This window comes from Myotis yumanensis, unplaced genomic scaffold (assembly GCF_028538775.1).
Source record: "Myotis yumanensis isolate MYYU_CA2020_CCGP unplaced genomic scaffold, mMyoYum1.0.hap1 SCAF_2, whole genome shotgun sequence".
Lineage (NCBI taxonomy): Eukaryota > Metazoa > Chordata > Mammalia > Chiroptera > Vespertilionidae > Myotis > Myotis yumanensis.
The window spans coordinates 73,292,568-73,310,691 of NW_027223753.1; the positions used below are offsets into that span (position 1 = coordinate 73,292,568).

At 41.9% G+C, this 18,124-nt stretch overlaps 1 pseudogene; it reads right to left on the minus strand.

The window, feature by feature from the left end:
* Positions 1–16,870: 16,870 nt before the first annotated feature.
* Positions 16,871–17,839, minus strand: LOC139002455 (pre-mRNA-splicing factor 38B pseudogene; annotated as a pseudogene).
* Positions 17,840–18,124: the final 285 nt, after the last annotated feature.

Sequence of the window (18,124 nt, forward strand, 5' to 3'; positions counted from 1 at the left end):
GGATTTAATTCCATGCAAATAAAAATCACTCATCCTCTTGTGCAGGTCTCAGAAACTTCTTTTTCTCAAGCTATCCTAAATATTCCACCCCCAGCACTCAGTGGGGAAAAGGATACCTCAACTTCCCTGATAACAGAATGACAAACCAGATAGAACTCAACAAGAGGATTAAAGTGTAGAAAGCATCTCCTCTTGGCTCCCTCCCACTCACAGCCTCCAAATGTCAATCTCCCCAGTCGATTTAGGTTGGACAGTCATGGGATGCCACGTTGGCTACAGTGTTGTAGGCCCCTCAGATTCTGGTCTATGATAGAAAGCTAGGGAGCATAGAAGGCATCATGCCTCTCCCAGCTATCAAATCTCCACCTTTTAAGAGAATGAAAGGAGTGAAAGGTTATTTATTTTAGGTTTTTCTCTCTGAAATAAATAATAATACAATTTCCATTCCTCCGAAATGCCTACTCTGAAAAGGAATTTTATTCTGGGTTTGTCAAAAAAAAAAAAAAAAAGAAAAAGAAAAAGGATTGTGTGCCTCTGAAATGCTAATTCCTGGTCTCTAAGGATTCTTATCTGAGCCATCTGTTGAAATGCAGATTCTAAGAAATAGAAGGTATCTGAGCCTAGGTTATCTAAGTCAATTAGTTTAATTCAGTTCCCCAGTGAGTTGCTAAATCAGTGAGTTTTGCTGTACACCTGTCTCCATGTTGTGGTGTGCATATCTTTAGTTATTCAACTATTGAATATCAAAAGGAATAATGGTGAGGGGGTGGACTAGAGGCAAGGAAGCCTGTAATCACATGTGGTATCCCAGGCCAATGCCTGGATGATTGAGCAGCCAGCTGCCTGTAGCAGTGGCTCATACATCTTTGTGTCCATCCTCCCTTTCCCCTGCTTCACTCTCCTGCTCCTGGAATCCCATTCTGCATTTCTTACACACATGCCTCTGTCTTGGCCTGTGCTTTCTGGGGAGCTGAGGCTACTACAGGACTATCTGAAGCTATTGCTTTCTGGCTTTGCTTGACAATAGTGTGCACATGGTCAATGTGTTTGATTTAAAAATTTTTGGCCTGTGGCTGGTTGACTGAGGTGCTTAAAATGAGGCCAAGATAATGAATGTGGGCTTGAGTGACACAGTTACTAGCTTCATTTGGATCCATGGCTAGTTTCCATTCTCTGCATATGTGATTTCTCCAGAAAGACCATTCATTCACTACCAAGCCGTTTGAGAGACTTTCCTGTTCTTCCCTCCTCCACAACATGGCTGTCGCCCCACCAGTCATTGCAAATATTTTCTTAATTTCACTCTCTCCCTCATCCCAGACATCCAAATATCACTCATTTCTTTGGTTTATATTTCAAAAATGTCTTTTAAAATTGGCCTGTCTTTTTTCTTCACTGTCCACAATCCCAACCTTTTCTTCCCTGGATCATTGTTGCAATCACAGCCTATCTGGTTTTATCGTCTTTCTTTTCTATGCCGACAACATTATTTATACTTACTGTAATGGTGTTTCACAATGAATATCTGTGTCATCTCTTTCTTTTTAAAACAAAAACAAACTTGAAAACAAACAAAAACGTCACTACTTGGTCTCATTATCTACGAGATTAAGTCCAAAAGCCTCTGGTGTATTTTATAGTGTTCGTCATACCATGCTTCACTCAGTATTCCCTGTCTCTCCAACATCATGCTCCCAACTCTGTGTCACAAGCAACCAATGTCCCACTTTTGTTCAAATATGCCAACCCCTTTTCTACCCTCCCTTCTCTCTGCTCAGAATACCTTTCTTCTATTTTCTCCTACTTATACTTGAGATGCAACATAAATATGGTTGCAGATTTAACAGATTTAGTTTACACTTATTGTATTGAGGGTCTCCGCCTTTTTCCTTGGTCTTCCATGTTAGACTTCTGTGTTAGAGCTTTTAGGGGAAATGAATTTCCTGAGGCTCCCACGGGAGGATGGACTTTTGTGGAAAGCTTTACTGATGATATAAAATTAAGGAGTTTCCCCACTAAAGTCCCATCTCTGTCCGTCTCACCATGGAAGAAGTCCAATCTTGTCATCAGCAGGGCCAGAATCAAGGCCACTGCCCATAGTTTCTGCTCCATATGCAAGTCCAGCGTCTGGCTAGCTTAGCTTGTGTTCCCAGCTGCAGTACATTTTGTGTGGGGTCTGCATGGCCATGGGCCAGGAGGATGCCAAAGGACACATGGCAATGGAGAGATAACAGGTGGGCACGCAGGTTAGTGTGGGTCATGGAGCAAGAGAGAGCAAGAGCCAGGGAACTCTTTGTCTGAGGATTTTAACAGGAGCTTAACCAATTAGCTTTTAAAGATTTTTTGTGCTTGCAGTGGCTCCATCCTCCTAGCCAATAATTCTTTTCCTAGGCTAGACTGACAGACAAGCACTTGCCTTATATCCCCCCAACTTCACTTGTGCATGCACCCATCTTCAGCTTCGTCCCATCCCTTCCCCCAGTGATCTGCAGGGAATGGACCAGTGGTTCCCTGGGAATGTGAGGGTGCAGCTTCCTGGTAAAAAAGACCAGATGACCAGGCTTATAATGTCTGGCCTCCCCTTTGCTTTCTTCCTATTCGTAATAGTAATAAACTAGCTAATTACAACAACAACAATTCTATTCCTAGGAGTTATTCCACTTATATATGGAGAAAATGTTTTTTTTTGTTTGTTTTTTTTTGGAGGGAAGGGCAGGGGGAAGATTGGATAAATTAGGAAATGTATCATCCCATCAGAAAAACAATGGCGGTGAGTCACCAGCAGCGCATTGTATACTATGTTGAAGAAAATCTTGGCTTGAAATCTCAGGTGGCATTTTCTGCCATGTCCAGGATTGCTGGTACATAGGCCATTTAGAAGGAAAGCTTGGATGATATCTTGTTTGGCTAAAATCTGCTGAGTTGCCATCTACTTCTAGAAAAGGGATGGTTTTTCCTGGTTAAATAGAGTAACATTCTGCATCTCTAACTACTACTTGCTTCTAGATAGCCAGTGCCCTTAAATGATTGAATCTGTGGCTTAGGAGCATCAAGCATTTCCTGTGTAGCTGAGAGGTTGCAGTTCACAATTATCTAATCTGGACTCCACTGAGAAGTGATAATTAGGTGCTAAATGTTAACCGGATTACAGCAGGGATTGCTCCCGCCAGTCATTTAACACCTCATCAGGGGTGGGACCTTGGACATTGTTTTCTATTTACTCTTCCTATGCAGCTGTCTCTTCCTGACCTTTTCTTCAAAAGTCTATATTTTATCTTCCTGTCCAATTTTTGGAGAGCCACATCTGCTCACCTACTTGATGGAATCAGCGTTTGCTTTCGACATACAAGTAAAATCTATGACTCTTCTAAGAGGGTAGAAGGAGCCACAAAATGTTCTCCAGGAAGAGAATTTACTATAATCATAATGGCAACCATATATTGCTGACTTCCTATGGGCGTGATAACCCACAGGTTCTGTACAGGATTGTGGTTTGTGATAGTTATGTATGATGAGCATCCCCATCCATGCTAGGGCAATAGGCAGTTTGCACTATTGCCCGGATGCACTCAGAGCCCTTCTTCTTAACCACTGTATGTGCTGGGGCCTCTAACTCACTATATCCTGGGCACTTGCCCCTACTTACTTGGCACCCAGGATGAAAAGGGAATCTCCATTCCACTCTTCCCTATCAGGGTTTCAGGAGTGAGGCGTGTGTGTGTGTGTGTGTGTGTGTGTGTGTGTGTGTGTACTTGCCTGCAGTGGGGCAGACTTGGCATGTCTAATGGGTCTGAGAACAAGTGTTTCCATGAAGCCAGCTGGGAAAATTTCCCAGGCAAAAGGCCGCAGCTGGGAATTTCTAAGTATGACAGTCTATTGCTGCCCTTTGTGTTCCTTTGAAAATCCACAATGCAGGTTGTAGTAAAGACCTGTAGATCAGTGGGTTATGTTCCATGGAATGTGAGCTGATTTAGAGAAGTTGAGAAAGCCATAGAGGGAAGTTTTGAGGGTATCAATTCAAATATTATATTTATTCATCAGTGTCTCAGGTCACTTTAAATGTCATTGGCAGAGTCTATGTGATTTTATTTCTATATCCATTATATAACAAAAGTCTAAGGCAGTACTCATAATGATTTCAGACTTTTTTCTAATGGTGGTGTATTTTTCATTCTATCTTTACAGTAATAATTTGGTAAATAATAAATTTTCATCATTTTGGCTTTCAACTGTGGACTTTTTTTTAAAAAAAGAAATACTCTATACAACTCAAAGCACTTTATTCTTTTGAAGTAGGAAATCTAGCAGTTCTAGTAATTTTTGGTTTCTAACTTATATTTTGTTTTGAAATTTATCAACATTTAGTGTGTCAATAAAATGTATTTTACTATTTTGCCTTTTTTTTTTTAACCAAATGCACTTTGGTTATACATGTTGATTAGGTTGTTTGTTTGGCTGCACATATTTTTCCTAAATATTGGTGAGCAATTGTATTTTCAAAAAAGTAATTCCAGCCCCCACTGACTCCAGACACTTCCCCTGGTACTGTTTGTTATTCTGAGGTTCTCTAGTCTAGATGGTTGTTTTCACACTTTCTCAGCATGTATTTTCTTAGTGTTAACCATATATCTGGCTTGATCTTGCTACAAATTCACTTAGCATTTTAATCTGAATCTCACTTAATCCTTGTCACTCAGCTGATATAGACTGCCCATTTACAATGCAGGTTTAATCATTCTGAAAACATTTGGTCATGAATAAAAGAACGCTGCAGCTGTTTCAACTTTCAGACAGAGCAAGACACTTTTAAGGAGCTGTTCCAGGGGCTACTGTAAATTCACATTGACCTTCACTCCTGGCTTGTGAGAGAAACAAATATGAAACAGGTTGTTTTCTTGTTAAGCTCCCAAGAGCATCAAACATTTCAATAAAATACTGTTTATCTGCTGAGCTTGACTAGTCAACCCCAGGAAACTTTTGGGGTCTTTTAGGATCATTTAATCTTTTCCTCCTTTCCTCATTCATAAAAACAAAACAAAAACAAATGGAGTATTTGAGAAACAAAATGGTAAAATGGGAGGAATGGAAGGATATGCTACCTTGATCAATTCTTTTCCCCTCTGATTCAAATTTATTTGCTGTGGAGGCCATTACAAATGAACCCTGCTAATGTTATATTTTCTGAGGTTCAGAGGTGATCCTTGACCTAAAGTTAAACAATAGCTGTGGGCCTCCTCTCACCCCTCACACCTTTGTGTGGGAGTTTTCCTCCCCATGATCAGAAACATTGTTGCCATACACCCTGCTGCTTCTCCCCAGCGCCTAAGTATTGCAAAGGATGCCTTGAGAATTTGTATACATCTTATGTATTCATCAGGATAGCCTCAGTTATGGAAAAATAACTGCACGGTCTTAGTAGTTTCAAACAACCAAAGTTTGTCTTGCTCACAGAACGTTGTATTGCAGGCGGTCTAGGGGCTCTGTATCTCTCAGGGACTTGTTAAGAGAAGCTCTGTCTGAACTACAAGGCAGGAGAAAGGGAATGTGGTACATGAAGGACCCGCCTGGGAACCTTTTGCCCAGATGTGAGTGAGGAAGCATTGCAGCAAGCCCACTGGCCCCCTGTAACCTGTAAAGGGGTGTCATTGTCACAAGTACCGGTGACCAACTATTTGGAATTCTCTTTCCAGGCACATGTAGGATTGAACTGAAACTTGCAGTCAATGAAATGTGAGCAGGAAATGATGATGTCACACCTGGGGCTGGCTACAGGATTTGTGAGGTATAATATAAAATGCAAATATATAATCTCTTGCTCAAGAATGATTAAGAGTTTCAAGAGAGTGACATCAGAGTTTTAAACCAAACAGGGGACCTTCTAGATATGGTGCCCTGTAAAACTGTGCAGGCCTCACATCCACAAAAACTGGACCTGCATACAGCCCAGGAAGGGATGCAGGAAACGGGTCCTCTACGGAAGCATCTGATGATGCTAAATTAAGGTTGTGTTCTTGCCCAGAGTGGCCACATAGAGTCAAGCCAGTTGTCTGCTCATCTCACAGGAGGTGCTTTCAGGATGAGTAAGACAATGTGAGGGCGAAGATTTTCCCTTTGCAAATCCCTGCAGGGAGGTGACCTCTAAATTCAAAGCATAATCTTTCCCCAGCAGTGATTTAATGACATTAATTACACTCCTGTAACTGCACTGTATCACTCGTATAATTTCCTTACAGCAGAAAGATTGGGAACATCCTTCCTTACCCTGACTTGGGGGTGGAGGGGGGGCGGTGATGTGGTAGTCTTCCAATAAGCATTAGGAAGGATTTCCATTTGACTGTGTCCATTTCAGCAAAGCTTCATTAGAGAACAGGTTTATTGGGGGGATGGGGAAGAGGAATGTTACCTGGAACTTCTGGTTATTAACCCTAGACTATTGTGTCCCCTCCTAAAACAAAGAACCCTGGAGAATCTGCCTGGCTTGGGTAGATCTTTATGATTCAAAAATTTTATTTTGATTATTTTAAAATGTAAGAAGGGAAATTGGCCATTAATCTTTTGGATTAAACTTTTTTTGGACTCATATGCTTGTTTCCAGGGCATGAGGAGCAATGCCTCTGTTGTATAGTCTTACTGCCTGATAGGACTGTAGCAGATGCTATTGATGCCCGGTCCAAATCCCCCAGCTGCTGTGGGGACTGGCTGCTCACTCGGGCTCACCACTCAGAACCACTCTGCTTCTCCTGTGGGACTGCCCTTGGCTTCCATTCAACCTGGAAGCAGATCATGGCCAATGACTCACTGATGGGAGGGTACAAAGGACCAGACCCCTTGCCTCAAGGTGGGGACAACTTCGTGGTGTGATTTATGTTCTAGAGTCCCCCCCAAAACAGGCTACGGCTACAATGACCCAAGACCCCTTTCTTTAAAAAAAAAAAAATTTTATTGATTCAGAGAGGAAGGGAGAGGGAGAGATAGAAACATCAATGATGAGAGAGAATCATTGATTGGCTGTCTCCTGCACGGCCCATGCTGGGGATTGAGCCGCAACCCAGGCATGTGGACTGGAATCAAACCTGAAACCCCAGTGCACAGGCCAATGCTCTATCCACTGAGCCAAACCAGCTAGGGTTACCCAAGACCCCTTTCTTGCTTAATTCTCTTCCTTTCCCTACCCCAATTTTCTCTCTCCCTTTCAGGTTTTTCATTAGGAACAGTCCCTCATAAATCATCTTGCCAAACCCTGTCTCAGGCTCTGCTTCTAGGGAACTGCAGATGAGACTAGAGCTGTACCTACTTTATGTGAAGGGATATTAATTCTGAATAGACAATTGTCACTGTGTCAGAACTTGTACTTAAGGACTAGAAGTATAGGTATAGTCTCTTCCCAGAAACAAGGACCTGATTTTAATGATATCAAAGAAATAGCTTCTTCTTGCCTTTTCCTACCATGTTGATAGCTAAACATGCCAGAGATGAAAGGGTGAAGATACATATTAACATCACTGATGATGGCTGCTCCTACATGTGTGGGGGCTTCCCACCTTCTAAATTATTCTAGCTGGGCTGATAATCAAATTAACAAAGATTAACAGGAGAAAAATAAAATTTTAATATGTACCTTCAGGGAATTTTCATAAGCATAAAAATTCCCAATGACAGTGGGGTAAAATTGGGAGGATATAACATTTGGACAAAGGAACAAAGGGGAGAATGGGGTCTTAGGCTTCAAAAGTGAAAAATGGGCAATTTACAGGTCGTTGAGGAAGAGCAGGACATACTTGGCAGGCCAATTCTTGCTAGCCAACCCAGAAACAATGGGACACAGGGAGTGAGCTGGGTACCAGGCCCCTGCCTGCAGCCTTCCTATCTGTCATACTTAATTCAGGTTAGGCTGAGGTGACATGCTAAGATTTCCTTCCTAGAGCAGGTCTTTCCATCTGAATCTCTTGGGCAGAAAAGGCGCAGGGTTAAACATTTTTTTTTTTTCCTGAGTCTTTGTTTCTTAATAACCAGCTTAAAATCAAATCCCAAAAATCAATTCCAGGGGGGTGAAATTTTGGTCCTTTTCAATGGCAACGGTCATCACTAGCAGTGCTCCTTTAGAGTGGGTCTCGGATAGCCATTGTATCTCACCCCCTTCTCCTGTCCCTACTCTGTGGGCCCAGTCAGCCATTGATGGTGGGTAATAATTATTGCTAGCGTGCACATTGAGTAAGTGCTTTGCATCAGTCAACTCCTTGCACCATCAACATCACTCCATCTGGTAGGCCCAAGGCCATAGAAGTAATAGGTGGCCGAGGCAGATTTGCACCTATGCCATTTGGCTCTAGATTCCATTTCCTTGCCACTTTGCTCTTTTACCTCACGGGTAATAAAGGATGATTCTCACCCACTTCATAAGGTTGCAAGGGTTAAATGATTTAATATCTTCACCCAGCCCCCACCGAAATGGCCTCGCGCAGGGAGCTGAAATCGGAAGACACCCCCCCACCCCCAACCCCAGCGGCAGAGCTGCCCCCCCCCCCCCCCCCCCCCCGGACGCGTCTGATGGCGGCAGGAGCAGCAGAGCTCATGGGCAGAGTCCAGCTGAGCGCAGTGTCGCGGCGTCCACTGGGCCCGGAAGGACGTCGGGTGAAAGACACGGGAGCGGCAGACGGGTTTCTAAGGACAGTCGGACCCTCGCTGACTGACTAACATCGATGCTTCCAGACCTAAAAGGACCCTCTGGTAACTCGCAGCTCCCGGAGCCGATGGTGCAGCCTGGGCCCCACCCCTGAGCTGGGTGTGGGTCGTGTGGTCGGCACGTGACGGGCGGCGTTCCCTGGCGGAGAGGGTCCCCATTAACCTCTCTTCCCACTGGAGCGGGGTTTCTGCTGTGACGGATCCGCAGGGCTTACTTCTCTGGAAGGAACCTGCTTAACTGGCAACCCCACGGCCGCTAATAAACTAATAAAATGCGTTTGGAAGAACAACAACAAAAAAAAAAAAAAAAAAAAAATGGCTAAGAATAAAACACTTAGCCTAACGCCTAGCACATAGCAAGGGCTCCAAAAAAGTAATAATAACAATTATTATTTTGTGGAAGAGTTTATAGAGATACCAACATTTTGAGACCTGGAATCCGTGTCATCTTAGTCAATTCCTTTACAATACTAATGTTTCTGGCCAGGAGTTCTGTTCCTGCCTTACTGACCTCTGCTCTTCCCTGTACTTGTGGGCACAGCCTAGAAACAGGTTTCTTTCAGCACCACGTTTCACAGAGTGATGGTGATATCACAGTGTCCCCCTGTTCATGCACTTTCTTATAATCATTGCCCTTTATGGTTTTAGAGTAACATAAAGAAAGTCCCAATTCAGTCTGACTAGAACTGAGTTGGATATTTTTTTATTATTTTCAAGCAGAAAAAAAGAACCACACAGGAAATGGGCAACAAACTCATAATCTTATAACTGAGTTGGCAGATTGGAAAAACATCTCTAGACAGAACCGTTGCAAGGGTGGTATCTTTAGATTTCACAGTGAGTCATCTGCGTCCTTCACCAAGTGAGTCAGCTGTGCTCTGACTGGCACTGAGCATTTGTATTTTGGTTGAGTGGGAGCCCATATGACACCTGTCCTAGTCAATTGCAAACTTGCCATTTATGCAATTTATAGTGATAACTTATTGAATTGTGGCGTGTGGATTATCAACTACTTAGAGCTTTTGTAACTGTTCATGAAAGACCTAGAGAAGTTGAGGAAGCAATTTGTTTCCTGGGAAATGGTTAACAATAAAGTCATATTGACTAATGAGAACCAGGGCATTCATGAGGACACAGAAACGCACCTTGCTGGCTTAGTTGTTCATGGATGCAAATTAGCTCAAGTTAGAAATAGCTGGGCAGTGAGCTAATTTTAAGGTGTAATGCTGCTTCAAGTTTACATTTTCTCCCAGAACATATACAGTAATAGGTGACTGAGAGTGAAAGTGAAGGTTGGGAAGTTTTCGGGGAAGGGGGGGGAGGAAGATGGGAACAGGGGGATGAAATCATGTGTAATACATTATGACATTTTAATTTTAACTGTGAATTCATTAAAACATCCTATATAATAAAACCCTAATATGCAAATTGACTGAATGGCAGAATGACCGGTCACTATGATGCGCACTGATAATCAGGGAGCAGATGCTCAACACAGGAGCTGCCCCCTGGTGGTCAGTGGGCTCCCACAGGGGGAACACAGCTCAGCCAGAAGCCGGGCTCATGGCTAGTGAGCACAGCGGTGGTGGTGGGAGTCTCTCCCGCCTCTGCTGCAGGCAGATGGTAAGGAGCAAGGGGTCCCGGCCTGTGAGAGGGCACAGGCCAGGCTGAGAGATCCCCGCCCCCCAAGTGCACGAATTTTGTGCACTGGGCCTCTGGTAAGTAAATATAATCTGGATAAAGTGCTCAAATCCCACTCAGGCCAGTTTAGTATCTATCTATTTCATTGTCACAGTTAGTAGACTTAGTTTCTGATTACAGGACAAGTGAGAGAGAGTGTGGGTGGAGCAATTGAAAGGGATCACAGGAATTAGGGAAAAAGTCCAATTGGATATCTCTTCAGTTTGCTGATGACACTTATGTGCAGTGTTCACTCACTCTAGGAGAAGAGCCTGTTTGGTTGAAATGTTACAAAGAGATCCAGTATGGATTGGACCAATGACTGACATTTTTGTTAGGCTTAGATTTTGTTTGTTTGTTTTGCTTTAACTGCATATGTCTAAGTAAGTCATGGCTAATTTTCTTTGACTATCTGGAAATATTCTTTTCTTGGTAGTTTGAAAGAATTAATTTATTTGTTATTAAGGCACCCAGTATAATGGATAAGTAATAGAACAGATATAACTTTACTGCCTTCAAGTTTCAGTTTCTTAATCTGTAAAATGAGGATTACACTTCTAGGTTTTGCTACAGGATTAATTTTGACAATATATGAAATTCCCTGGGTGGTGTGTGTTTATAGCCTAGGTATTCACTGAATAGTACCTATTAGGTTAGCAACCATCATGATAGTGTGAATCCTCATTTCTTTTCATCAGTGAATCCATGTAAGGCATGTCCCATCTCTTCCCTCTCACTGAATGGAAGACTCCAGTAAAGATAGTCTGTAGCTTCCATCATCTTCTTTATAGTCTCAAGATCCCTCTTTACTCTGATGATTGAGCCCTCCTTGGTCTGAGGGTGAGGTATCCATAATGAACGATGACCTGGCTACTTACGCTGACTATTTCCTTTTCAAAATGGCATGACAGTTTAGAATATAAAAGCTAGAATTATTAATATAATGTTTTTCAAATTTGCAGGAATGATAAACTGCTATGATAAGCTTTGAACAATCCTTTTCTCAGTTGGAATCTTGCCCAGAACCTCAACGTATAAAACAGGTAGACACAGAGCTACTCTAATTGAAACTAGTAAGTATGTTTTGGGAAGGGCGTTTGTGGGAGTAATGTTGTTAGGTAACCTCTCTGTCCTCCCCTGTGACATGCTCAAGGCACCTCCAAGGAACTCTTGGGCTTAGAGAGCTGGCTTGTGGTCAGTTAGGATAACAAACCAAAGTAACAATTGAACCTTTATTCACTTACTGTGATGTTGTAAGAAAGAGACCAAGAAGAGGGAGGGCTAGTTCTCCCAATGTCCCATTTTCCCTCAGATGGATCAGCACAGAAGTGGGGAAGGGGTCTCACTTTTAAGGGAGCCCCCAAATAAAAAGCTTCTGCTATTTTAAGGGCCTGGGGAATGGAGAACACCACCAGGAGGCTTCTGAATGGGGGCGCCTACGCTAGGAATGCGAATATGTGTGTGAGCAAGTTGTGTGGGAGGGTGGGAAGGACGGAGTCCTTGATAAGTAACGCCCTCCAGAGTGTGCAGCGCACAAACCGTGCACCAACTCAAGTGGAGACAGCAGCTTGTGTTTGGGCCCAAAAGATTAAACATGGTTTGAAAACTACTGTAATACTTGATAGAATACAGGATTAATTTATGAAGGAAAGATACAGTCATTTAGCTTTTAGGGAGAGTGGAGTTTAATACATTTTGTGCTAGTAAATAGTTTATATCTAATTGGCTTAGTAAACTCACTTTAATATACCAATGGATATTGCTTTAGAAGGCATGCTCTTTATATTGCTGATGGAAACCAAGATGGGTTTTTAGTTCCTAGAAGATATTTTTTCCCCTTCATTGTACATGTCCAGACCTTCATGAGTCTTCCAAGAGGCAGACTAAAGAAGAACTGTCAACAGTAGCATACAATGTTATAGCCTGAAAATATGAAAGCTCTTATAAAGGAGGTGTCAGTCATTGTTTATTAGTCAATTTCACGGCTGCTGACTAATTAGGAGCAGAGGAAAAGTCTTGCCAATTAGAGTGCTTTGCCTCTTGAGTCAGATTGAAAATAATGACTTAGAATTATTCAGCATTTATACAGCACTTTTATATGAATAAAATGCACCAATCATTTAAAAAATTACTGTTATTGATTTTAGAGAGGAAGGATGAAGTAGAAAGAGATAGAAACATCGATGAGAGGGAATCGTTGATTGGTTGCCTCTTGCACGCCCCCTACTAGGGATCAAGCTTGCAACCTGGGCATGTACTCTGACTGGGAATCAAACCGTGACCTCTTGATTCATAGGTCACCAACCCCTGAGTCACACTGGCTGGGGGATCATTTTTATTAGAGACGACCATGTACCTTTAGGATTTCAGTGCATTTGTGTTGGTTGAGAAGTGCATTCAAAATGGCATGACAGTTTACAATCTAAAAACTAGAATTATTAGTATAATGTTTTTCCTCTGTCTATATAAAAGAAAACAGAAACAACCTTAGGGCATGGCATTTCATTTTTCAATTTTTAGATGCAAGCTTAAATTTAAGTTGAAAATCCTAACTTTAGAATTCACTTGCTTATTACTAACAGATTTAAATAAACCTTTGCTGATTTGTTTGTATGTGTCAGAAATAAAATTCACATATTGGGTAAAACTGTTTTTTGTAAATTTTGTTCCAGGACAATTAAAGCCAAAATTGCATACATAAATAGCTTAGACAAGGTTTTTCGGTTCAATAGAAGCAAGTCCAAGTAGTTGTGGATATAATTTTTTTGGTAGTGTTCTTTTAGTCTCACTGTTGTATATTTAAATGAGTATAATTCTGAACCCAATTCCAATATGTAGGTTCCCCCCACCCCCCCATACACACCAAGCTATTAATTCTCCAAATCATCTGGATGTCCTACAATTCAACGAAATTCTGACTCTGTCTATTTGGAAATGGCTGCCAATCCCACAGGTTAAGGGCTCAGTCCCACAAGACTGCCCCTTTCCTGTAGGACATCAGACGCCAATCATAAATTCAGGTTGTCAACTGTGCTTCTGACCCAACAGCTATAGGTCCAAAGTTCCAACGATCCCCTCCCCGGATTAGATTATTTTGCTAGGGCAGTTCATAGAACTTGGAGAAACATTTTACTTACCCAAATGACTAGCTTAATATAAAAGGACTAGTAGCCCAGTGCACGAAATTGTGCACATTAAAAGGGAATTAATTGCCCTAACTGGTTTGGCTCAGTGTATAGAGCATCAGCCTGTGGACTCAAGGGGCCCAGGTTCGACTCCAGTCAAGAGCATGTAGCTTGGTTGAGGCACATCCCCAGTGGGGAGTGTGCAGGAGGCAGCTGACTGATGTTTCTTTCTCATTGATGTTTCTAACTCTCTATCCCTCTCCTTTCCTCTCTGTAAAAAATAAATAAAATATATTTTTTTAAAAAAGGAAATTAATTAGCAGAAATATTTTAACATTGCTATTTGCCCTTTCTCTATAATAGAAATGTGAGAGATGAAAGGAAATTAGTAAAATGTATATGAAATAATATATAAATTTATTAATAAATAAACAGTAACAAAAGGATATAACAACAGAGGCATGATATAAAAACTACAAAAACATGATATGAAAACAACAAAAAAATGATATGAAAACAACAGTGATGCAAACAATGACTGATAAAGTGATTAAACTTATTCTAATATCTCCCTGTACACCACATTAAGAGTGAAAACACTTTCAGAGTGCTTGACTAATTTCCTTGTGATGAAGTACTTAGAACTTTGTAACATCACATGCTCTTCAAACTTGAGAGAAAGCAACATATAACTGACCATGTGCAAAAACGGGTTCAGGTAGGAACATGCCTACTCTGTCTAGAGTTTGTCCTTGTGATTTATTAATAGTCATCACAAATGCTGGCATCACAGGAAACCGTCGTCGAATCAATTTAATTGGGAGGCCAGTGTCAGATAGGGACAAATTAATTCTTGGAATCAGAACAGCCTCTCCCTCTGCAGATCCTGTTAATACTTCAGCTTCGATAATGTTAGTTTGTAATCTTTTCATAATAAATCTGGTACCATTACAGACCCCATTTACTATTGAGATTTCTCAATAGCATGATGATTGCACCCACTTTCAATTTTAATTTATGACACAGCATTCCCGAAGGAGTAATACTATTCAGAAATTCGATGGGGAAATTTTCCTTTGTTTCTTTGTTATGGGGTGGGGCCACAACATTAGTAACAAAGAAACAGAATTAAAACTTTATTGTGGGGAGCCGCTACAGTGTTTTGGACAGGTTCAAGCCTTGGACTGATGAGAGGGCACAGTCCTCTCATTGCCACGTGCAAGTCCCAGCTTGGAGGGCAGGGCCTTCCCAGCACAATTATAGCCAACAGCTGTAGTTGTAAGCTTGAAACTATGGTCCGAACACGTGGCCCCACCTGCCTGAGTGATGTGGGCTTGATAGAGTTCAGGTGCATGTAGTTGAGTAGGATTGAAACCCAGGAGAATGTTTGTAAACTTCTTGGTCACGCCCTTACTTTGTCTCGTAGCATCTGCTATAAAATAAAGGCATGGCTGTGGGCATGGTCACTGTCTCTCAGAGAAGCAGCATCCCACCGAGACCCGGCTTTCATTCTCTTGTCTGTCTTTTCTGAGCCTTTCAGCCACCCCACTCAGGTTCACCCCGTGCTGGCGAGGCACACTTTAGAAAGATCTGCCTCCATGCTCCCAGGGCGGGTTCCTGCCTCAAACTCCACCCTTACAGGAAACAGCGGGAAACAGCTTGGGGGAGGGCGCAGCCCTTGCCAAGACAACCCCTGTAGGACTGACTTCCTTCTGCTGGGTGGAAGCTGGTCGTCTGTATGTGACGAACACCACCCATGGTTTTTATATAAGTAGATATAACTCAGCACAACCAGATGCATAGGGTGTGGTATGAGGAAAGGGCTCAGAATTTCCATTACCTCTCTAAGCACACCTCTTTCCCTGAATCTCAACATGTTCACCAATCCGGAAGTTCTCCCAACCCTGCTCTTTTGGGTCTTTATGGAGGCTTTCTTATACAGTTGGGATAGATTAAATCATTAGCCACTATTTTACCTTCAGCCTGGCTCCCCTCCTCTGAGGTTAGGGTGGGACTGAAAGTTCAACCCTCTAAGCCAGTGGTTCTCAACCTTCCTAAAGCCACGACCCTTCAATACAGTTCCTGATGTTGTGGTGACCCCCAACCATAACATTATTTTCGTTGCTACTTCATAACTGTAACTTTGCTACTGTTATGAATCATAATGTAAATATCTGATATGCAGGATGTATTTTCATTGTTACAAATTGAACATAATTAAAGATAGTGATTAATTACAAAAACAATATGTAATTATATATGTGTTTTCCGATGGTCTTAGGCGACCCCTGTGAAGGGGTTGTTTGACCCCCAAGGGGGTCTCAACCCACAGGTTGAGAACCACTGCTCTAAGCCCTTGGTTGAGTCCCCAGGCAACCAGTCCCCAAATTTAGGTTACTGAAGGGCCTTCCAATGTCATATCATTAACAGGACAAATGGCACCTTGATTGCTACCATCACTTAGGAAATTCCAAGGATTTTAGGAGCTCTGCACCAGGAATGGGGATGAAGAAGAAATATATTATGTTTTATTATAAATCATAATATCAAAATGAGCATCTTGTAAATGGTTATTAATATTGATGGTACCTTTCAAGGATTGCTTTCTAAAAGGGGGAACCCATATTAGAATTGTGGGCTTCTGTGGAATACTTGGAACCCACTGATAAATATTTTATTTCTCTTGGGTAATTCTATGGCAGGCTGGAGCCATGGGCATAATTAGTCATGCCCAGAAAATGGTAATCAATAAAGCACTTTCAGCTTGGGAAAAGATAATAACCTCTCTGCTGATCCAGAAGCAGTTACAGTATGTAAAAAACCAGTGGTTTAATATTGTATCTCTCAAATAACTGCTTCTGTGATGTCCACATTGCTTTTTTCTTCTATGGGCACAGCCAAAGAGGAAGGTCACAGTTCTCCCTTGGGTTCCGTCTTGTTTATCTAGTTGGTTAGAGAACATGAGAGAGAAAGAGAAAGGCACTCACTGTAAGTTGGCTGAGGACACTTGCCTTCTGGAGAATCAGATTAGCATTGAATTAGAGGTTAGAAACAAAACTGAGTTCAATTCCTACTAAGTTTGTCTTTGTTTTTTGGAGGGGTGAAAGCAGATTTAATAAAACATTTATAAGATTCAATGTGATCCACTTTCACAAAAAATTTTCACACAGTATCATCTTTGCTTTTATGTTATTTTTCTTGGCTCTCTGTTTCTCTACTTTGTCTCCTTTGATAATCATGTTTGTCAGATTGGTTCTTACTATGGCTGTGACCAAGTTTGTGGGAATGTTCTTTGCTCCTGCTATGCTTTCTTTGCTGGGGCTGTGCTCCCATTTTTTTTTTTTTTCAACACTGTCAGCTCTTCCTTGACTGCCACTGTGACTTCATGTATTTGACTTCTCCCCACTTTCACTTTTGTGCTTACTTGATTTGTCTTTGCTCCTGCGTCTACTCCCTTTCCTTGTGTCCCTACTTCTACTCCTACTTCGATGTTTCCTTTTTCTGCTTCTGTTTCTACTGTGTTGTTTCTCTTTCTTGGAATCTTTTCCTTTTTTCCTTCCTTCCTTCTTTCTTTCTTTCCTTTCTCTTACAATCTAGTAGCTAGTGTACCTTTTCTCTTTCTAATTTTTGGTCAGAACCACAACACCCATGGCCCTCCAATAATGGCTTCTCCATCTTGATCTTCTTGGGGACCTCAGGGGACCCAGTGATCTCCTTGAGGACTTTGAAGTCTGCATTCAAATAGAAATAGAAATGTCTGTCGATTTCCTCAGTGCCTTCTTTGCCATCTTTCTTGATTTTTCTAGGCCAGTGTTTAATCTACTGATCCAAATTCTTCTGAACTAGAACTGGAATTCTTGGAAACAGAGTAGAAAATCACTTCAGTTTTGTGAGAAAAGACCTAAATATTTCTTCAATGGCAATTACACAGCCGCCACCAGACTTCACATCTAGGTCCTCTTCCTCATCAAGGAAGGATTCAAGACATCCCATAGATCCCAGAGGACTATGTACCTATATACATAAGGCCAACTGCTCTAATATATGGAGTTTCTGTGTGTTTTGAGACCCAATCACTTGCTTGAGTTAACTTCAGAGTAAATAATTTGTATAACAGGCAAAAAACTGTAGAAACAATTCCTCCTGTTCCAACACCTCAAACTTCTACTGACCCCTGTCTTCCCGCTTCCCTTCTCCCAAGGTTCAACATGTGTGACCTTAAAGTGGATCTCATTCACCACCTCCCGGTAGGCTGATGAAAGGAAATTGATCAAGATCATGGGTTTGATGAGGTCCATAGCCTTCTTGTTGCCCCACAGCAGTGGCACATTGCCCTGCTTGCTCCACACCATCACTTGGTGGCACACTGAGGTGCTGCTGCTGCTGCCCTGCTGAGTTTACCTTATGCATAGGGGGAGGATCAGCAGGCTTTACAAAATGAAGTTCAAAAATACTCAGGGGGAGAAGAAAAGTTTGAACAGTTTGCCGTTGTAGAAAAGCAAATGTGAGTTTGGGTCGGTAGGTACTTTAGCAGGAAAATAAAATATAGGCTATTATCTACTTCTGCTTACAATGGGTCACACTTAGATTCAGTGCAGGTGTCTACACTAGCCTCTACAACTGGGATAGCCAAGAAG